This window comes from Triticum dicoccoides, chromosome 7B, assembly GCF_002162155.2.
Source record: "Triticum dicoccoides isolate Atlit2015 ecotype Zavitan chromosome 7B, WEW_v2.0, whole genome shotgun sequence".
NCBI classification, from domain to species: Eukaryota; Viridiplantae; Streptophyta; class Magnoliopsida; order Poales; family Poaceae; genus Triticum; species Triticum dicoccoides.
The window spans coordinates 694,453,926-694,461,802 of NC_041393.1; the positions used below are offsets into that span (position 1 = coordinate 694,453,926).

At 39.2% G+C, this 7,877-nt stretch overlaps 1 non-coding gene and 1 pseudogene across 1 annotated transcript; both read left to right on the forward strand.

The window, feature by feature from the left end:
- Nucleotides 1-3,604, forward strand: part of LOC119339416 — a 4,414-nt pseudogene extending 810 nt beyond the window's left edge.
- Nucleotides 3,605-6,061: 2,457 nt separating this feature from the next.
- TRNAE-CUC lies at nucleotides 6,062-6,134 on the forward strand. The gene has a single exon. It is a non-coding gene; the product is annotated as a tRNA-Glu (tRNA).
- The last annotated feature ends 1,743 nt before the right edge of the window (nucleotides 6,135-7,877 follow it).

Here is a 7,877-nt window from a genome sequence, read left to right on the forward strand (position 1 = left end):
GGATCCTATCTGACTATACATCCATCAAATCGAATGGGTAGTGGCGGAGGGGAATGGAGGTGGATATGGTCGCACGTGAGTTATGATATCCTATTAATTAATGACTTCAATATTTGTGTTAATTGTGTTTAGTATGCTAGAGAGATGGTCATGTATCCCATTTAGTTAAGCAACAAGATGTTTTTCTTTCTGTAGGAACTGGTTCTATTTTCGATCAATTTATGTCCCATTTACATTCAAACATGTCGTATGGATTATATACATCTGTTTTTACTAATTTAATAAGTAATGCCGAAGTCTAGAGTTCAGTATCATGCATACAATATATATGGGTAATCTAGCTTAGTAAGAGTACGTATCACTCCAATGCAATGTAGACCCCACTATGTACGTGTTCGATGGGTGCATTTATGGACATTATTTAGTTTTGTATTGTGTAAATTGTGAAATCCTAGTCATAAGAACTAAATCTATAATATATCCTTTTTCCATGATAAGGCAAAATTATGTTTAATTGTTTTCTAAACTATCTTAAATTTCTAGTCTTTCCAATTACAAAAAGTATACAACTGCACCATACCTGTTTTCTATGGTGGCATGAGTAATACAATTCCGAAACCAGAGAAGTTGTATTGACATTATTCAAGGATTATTCATCTTTAATATCCTTGAGATTGTTAGTAGTTAAAACTATCTACGATAATAGCATATAAAGTAGGAGTGCCACTTCTAAGAAGATACATTGAGTAGGTCACCCATGTATCATATCAAAATCGTGCAGATTTGTTGAGTCTAAACAAGAAAACTATTATGCTGTCACATTATTTTTGAAAGGAAGTGCAACCACAAATATTTATTTTTCTAAATTGTAATAAAATCCCCATAGGTTATATCGCTTACCATATAAAAACTAATATGTGTGTGACCGCTTAACATGCTCAAAACATTGCTTGGGCCGACAATTGTTCACTAGTATGATAGAGAAACATGTTCAACAATATGTAATAGATCTTGTGGTTCACCAATAGTTTGATGTGGTGATCTGATTTACCTAGTTGGAACATGTTGTGATGATGGTTTAGGCATTGTGTTACAGTTATTTTTTTACAATTGTATTGAGTGTGTGAATGTTTTCCCATTTAGTTTGCATTGAAACACCGGATTTATCGTAGTCATGATATCATTTGAAAATCATGTGTAACATTTTTGCTTCCCCACTTGCACGGCACATTTGGAAAACAGCGAAGCCATTTTTCTGTCTATAAGCACTCGGACAAGAATTTATGCTCAGTTTAATAGATTTTGTTGAACATTTGAATTCCAAAGCTAAGTTGTTGGTCGTATGGCATGCAGTGCTATCAGTGGATTGCGACAAGAAGGCCGTGATGAAGGGGATAAACTATGGGGCGTGTGACTATTTGATGAAGCCAGTGCAAACCAACGAGCTCAAAAACATATGGCAGCATGTTGAGAGTAGGAGAAGATCCCAATCAATAAGCCACATGAGTAGGGATAATGATGACGGCCAGAGAGTACATACTGGGACTCTTGCCAAGAGTAAGGACTCAAAGAGTAAGAGCAATGATGAAGATGGTTCTAATGAGAACAAAGAGAGCACTCATGCATCCACTACCCAGAAGAAGATGAGGGTGGCATGGACAACTGAGCTTCATAACAAGTTTCTAGAAGCTATCTACCAGATCGGCCTTGAAAGTAAGAAAATATATGTTGCGCCTCATTCATTGACACAACACTTTGTGGTTATTTGATATTATTTGTTAACAAATATTTTTTATGACATTTTTGTAGAGGCTGCTCCAAACAAGATATTGGAGCTGATGAATGTGGATTACCTCACTAGACATAATATTGCGAGTCATCTACAGGTTTATTTTTATTCCTTATGCTTATTTTTGATGTTTGCGTTTCTATTATTCATAGTCTAACATTTTTTCACATATATAAGTGCAAGCTTTTATTTTGTGGGAACATAACAATCAAAGCTTTAGTAATGCATGGATCACGAAGATGTGTGTTATTATAATTCCTTTTGCCCCTGGAGAGGTATGGCATATCTTGTAAAATGCATGACCCACACATTCTATAAGAACCCGTGCAACACTTTTAGTTTTTCTTGTTCCCACATGTCATCCATTACTTTTTTTTTCATGAGCATGCATCTCATACATGGTTATTTTGTCTATAATTTTATTTCAGAAGTATAGATTGTACTTGAATAGAGTCAAATCAAATCCACTCGGTGATGCAAGGGAAAGACAAAACTCATCCATGGGGAATCAGGGGAATTTTATGCATAACCATGAGCATGGAAGATGGCATGTGTCCTCGTGTAGCAACCCCTCCTGGATTCCAAATTATTTCGGTGCAACTAGTCAATTAGGCCAGCTGACGGACAATCAGAGCAACTTGTGCATGGGGTCGTTAATCCATGGTGGAAGAATGTCGAGGTATTTGGTTCCAAACACACCGGATGCGAGAAGATTTGCAGATCCCGAAGACCCTCCCATTAGCCTATACAATGGCATACTCGATGACATAATGTTAGATGAATTTTCCTCGTATAGCTCTGGTACTTCCTATGTTGACTCCATGCGTGGAAAGTTTATGGAGACAAGTAAAGGAAAAAACCCCATCAAATCTTCGAAGTCACTTAACAAACACATCAGGTGGTGGCGGGAGCTCTGCACCCACAAATGAGTACCAGGTGCAACCTCTCGAGTCTATTAAACATTATCATACCCACATGAATGCACCTTCTACACAGATGCTTGGCATAGTTGTTCCATTTTTCTAGGATTTGCTGGGAACTATAATAACCCCCGATGGTCTTCAATGCAGGTAAACTTGACCGGTATTCTTCATAGGGGTGGAACATCTCATGTCCCGCCACGTGTGAATATACCAACGATCAACCAATTGACAAGCTATGAAACACCATCTAGCGGAATGTTGATGCAAAATCAATTGCCACCATTCATTGGCAACACCATATCAGTGGCAGGTTTCAATGAACAAATAGTTCCATTCAACATACCTACTAACCCAAGCTCTGTAGGGATATTGAATGCGCACAACACTACTCCAGTGGCGCCATCTCAGATGGTTAACAGAGGTAGCATCACTACATTACGGTCAGGTTTCAACGAAAAAATATCGCCATTCAACATAGCAAACAACACAAGCTCGGTAGGGACGATGTTGAATGGCAATTCTGCACTTGGTGTTGGTAGCACTTCAAAACCCGAGATTAATATGGTTAATTGTGGAAGAACTATTTCCACACTTTCCAACCTTCGGACAGATGGTTTCGTCGAATTAACTCCAATGCCTGATGGCAGGGATGTAGTTGGCATTCTTCCTATGCAAGAAAGTATGGTTAATCAGCAAGAGCCTAATGATCTACTTAATGACATTAATGACTTGTCATCGGATGATATTGCCAACCTTCTAAATGACGTAAGAACATTTCTTATTAACATGTATCACGTCTTTGCATATGAATTGTCGAGCTAGACAAGTGTATTTAAATCATTTTTTCTCACTGTAGGGTTCCATTGGAGAGGATGCTATCATGGATGGATAGTGATGCCGGTCAGCACGGCATAAGGTGTTTTTGCATGTGTGTTGGACAGTTGTTGACTGATCATTCCTTTAATTTTGCCAACTGTACCATGAAACTATTTGAATTATCATTGTCTAGTTAGAAGGATGATTGTTTTAGTGCTTCTATTTTACATCACCTTTAGTTTTTAAGTATGTGTTGTATTTTGAGATAAAAATAATCTTTTGTTATGCCAGATGTAACTACTTTTCTTCTGTATGATATCAATGAGATGTTGCATCTTCCTCTGAGAAAACATGTAGCGTCCCTGAGAGAGGCACTATACAGATCTAGAACCTCCTCTAGAGTATGCATGGTATCATTCCCAAGACGCCCACCAAAGACATCGTGCACATGACATGCACTTTATGAAGGTAGAACGGTAGTATCACAACACAATTTCATAACAGATCTGCAACACCGCCATGGTCAGTGTCGGCGGCAGGTCCAAGGAGATTCCCACCACCGGGTTCCACATCTACCAGCCTCCATCCTCTCTTCGGGGCTGGCCTAACGACCACGATACGGAGCCCGCCCTCCGCCACCTCAGCCTCCTTGACTTCATGTGGCTCCAACTCCTAGATGGTATCCCCCGACATGACCTCATCTTCCACCTTGTCGCCTCCTACCACATGCAGAGGCAATGTAGCTACTGCTCCTGCGCCTACATCTGTGGGACCCGCGTCAATGTCAACCACAAGTCCTTCCTCAACACACAGGCCTCCAACTCCAACCCATGACGGAGCACAAAGAGCTCCCTCCCAACTTGAACCTGGCCGCGGTTACCTGCGTCGTCTTGCAGTTCAGGGAAATGTGGATCCTCCCCGAGTTCCATGGCAGAGACATGTTGCCATAAAATGTGTCGGCCATGATGGAGAAAGTAAAGGTGGGGTTAGCGCATTGGCTGGGCTCAGCTGATCTGGTACCTAGCTAGTCCGAAATGAGATTCTCAAATTGCCAACGAGGGATGATAAAAAATCATACTCCGGGGTGCATCTTCTTACACTCATTTGGGTAAAGGATCAAGATGTGTTCGGACGATGGACAGGATGGTGGACATGATTAAAAAAAACTCATTCAGGAGGAATTTCAGAGGCAGACAGGTGGTCAAAAACCTGTCCAAAGTAGTGGGGCCTGGGGATGAAACGTCAGCTAGCAGTTGTTCGAGTTCAACGGCAAAACCCTCTAAAAACAGCAAGCCATGGTGGTGCAACTGCTGGCGTTGTTCAACTATTGGGGCCTGGAGATACCGTTTTTTGTTCTTGATTTTCATCAGACGGGTGTCACTCCTGTTGACTCTAGAGAATTGCATCGAACGTCACACGTCTCCCTTATATAACCTTTATCCTCCATGAAACCCTAAGCACCAACCGTTGCCGTGGGCCTATCTGATGGGGCTCCCTCTAAGCCGGCGGCTCTCTACACTCCAATGGCTCCCTCCATGTGTTGTTCACCATACAACAACAAATCAAGGTTCACGCACAACATTGAGACGAGCAGCAGAGGTGGGTTCGGCGGGTGCTTCTCTGCGGCAATCGAGGACCGGCGTGTAGATGTGGATGGCGACGGCGATGTGGCTGTCTGTGGGACTTGAGAAATTTTATCATTGTTCTCACAGGCAAAACTGGCAAGGCCATTTCTCTTTCTCCAACCAGTACCAGGTAGTTTGTCTAGAAATGAAGTTCTTTCGCCAGGGCTTTGTATTATTATTAAGAATATATCAGATGTGGTGCAACTTAGCAGTCTTAATTCTTAAAGACTAATTTCATCGAAGACTTGACATGTAACTCCTCCTCTGTACATACATGCTCACTGTTTATCCAGAATTCGAAATTCACTACCTGACCATTTGGACTTCCCTAGTTGATAAAGGAAAGACAGATTCACCCTGAACCTGAATCTCAATAATCTCTTCAGTAGTGTTAACTGTTAAGGCTTCAGGATGCTTCTCTAGGTGATGGACAGTTATCTACATTTTTATTTTTCTTCCTGCTAGTTTTTTCGGTAAAAGCAAATGCCTGTAAAAGCTAAGCATTGGCAAGCCATTAGTTGCTTGATGAGCTAATTGCTACTTTGTGATGGTAATCTTTATTGAACCTTTAGATGTTTATATGGCTGAGAGACACTGATGGTTGATGATTCCAGACTTTGAGCAGTTGTAGGGGTCAGCTTTTGCCGATCAATTGGGAGGCATATTGCTCGAATTTTCTCCCCAACTGGGATTCGATCATGCGTCGCCGTTGGAAATTCAGATGTGTTATGGATCAAAGAGAGCTACAGCGAGCAAATGTAGCTGTTGCTCGGTTCAGGGATGTTGCCACCCATGTCTGAATTCAAGCAAAGCTGTGATTCAGCTCTAACGTTCGTGCTGTTTTGTGTTGTGTACAGGACAGACATGCCACTAGAATAGATAAGTTCCAGTATTTTCTTCAACACGAGTCCGTCGTAGTCTAGGTGGTTAGGATACTCGGCTCTCACCTGAGAGACCCGGGTTCAAGTCCCGGCGACGGAATTTCTTTTTGCTTCTAAACTTTCCCTAGAGTGTTGCCAATTTTTCTTTTTGGAGATTGCTTTGTAGTTTTTGGTAAATCTGAGCAAGCTGATGGCCAGTTTGTGTTGGTAGCCTTGAACCTGACGGTTGATGATTCCAAGATTTTTAACTCGGGGCCGTGGGTCAGCTTGTGCTGCCGATCCACAGGGAGGCATTTGATCATCTAACCAGCTTAAACTCGGGGCCGTGGGTCAGCTTGTGCTGCCGATCCACAGGGTAAATGCTAGTACTGTATACTGAAACAAAAAGTTATTGCGGTAATATGTTGGAGCTCAGTTGTACTCTGTTTAATCACTATGCGCATTTACAATATGCTTACTGAATTAGATTGCAGAGCATTCAATATACTATGCTTACATGGTAGCATCCATCATTACATGTTTCTGAAGGATTTTTTTTTACCTTGTTTCTGAAGGATATTTATCTCGAAAGCATGCATCATTACATGTTTCCCAGATTGCTCAAACTCACACCGAAATACCAACAAGATTCATTTTGTAGCTCTAGTGTAACGGATCATGTTTGATAAGGTGGGCTCTGAACCGGTATCTTATGGCAAAATAGGTTGGAAGTTGCTTCAAGGCTAGGGCGGGCTTTCGATAGAAAACCTTTAGAAACATTCTTGAAACTCGTGAACATTTTTTTGAATCGGCAAACATTTTTTGAATCGATAAACATCTTTTCAAATTTGGGAACAATGTTTGGAATTCATGAACAATTTTTTGGTTCAACGAACTTTTTTTGAAATGCATGAACATTTTTGAATAGATGAACTTTTCTGAAATTTGGGAACAATTTTTACTTCACAAACTTTTTTGATTTTTTTGAAGCATGAACATTTTTTAATTCGCAAACATTGTTTCAAATTCGTAATCATTTTTAATGCGTGAAACATTTCTATTTTCCGGACCATTTTTTCCAAAACCGTAAAAAAATTAATATGAGGACATATTTTCAGATCACAATTTCTTTTGATTTCCTGAACACTTTTTTTAACTGTGAACAAATTTTGAATATGTGGACATATTTTGAGAATCAGAAACATTTTTATTTCCCGATTTGTTTTCAAATAATGAATTTTTGGAATTCATGAAAAATTTATGATTTCCTGAACATTTTTATAAATCATGAGTATTGTTTGAATTCATAAACATTTTATGATTTGCCAAATATTTTTAAATTCATGAACATTTTTTCCCAAATTTAACATACATTATTTTAATGTAAAACATTGTTTTACCTTGTATACTTTTTAAAAAATGGGGCATACATTTTTTGTAAACAGGTGGCATTTTTTGAATGTCATGATTTTTTGTAAGCATGATTAACATTTTTCTATACATGTTTAACATATTTGATATGCAGGTTTAATAAATATATTTCTAAATAAAAACTATTTTAGATATGATTTGTCTATATGATTTTCAGACAATGGAAAGAACTATTTTAGATATAGATGTATGCAGAACAGAACAGAGTAAATGCTAGTACTGTATAGTGAAACAAAAAGTTATTGCGGTAATATGTTGGAGTTCAGTTGTATTCTGTTTGCATTTACAATATGCTTACTGAATTAGATTGCAGTGTTGAGTATCATGATTATTTAGAAAACATAGGATAGCGTAGGATTTGTTCTTGCCTTCACTTGTACTCCAATATGACCATATACTCTTATATATATGCCCATTAGGCTCAAGCAATATA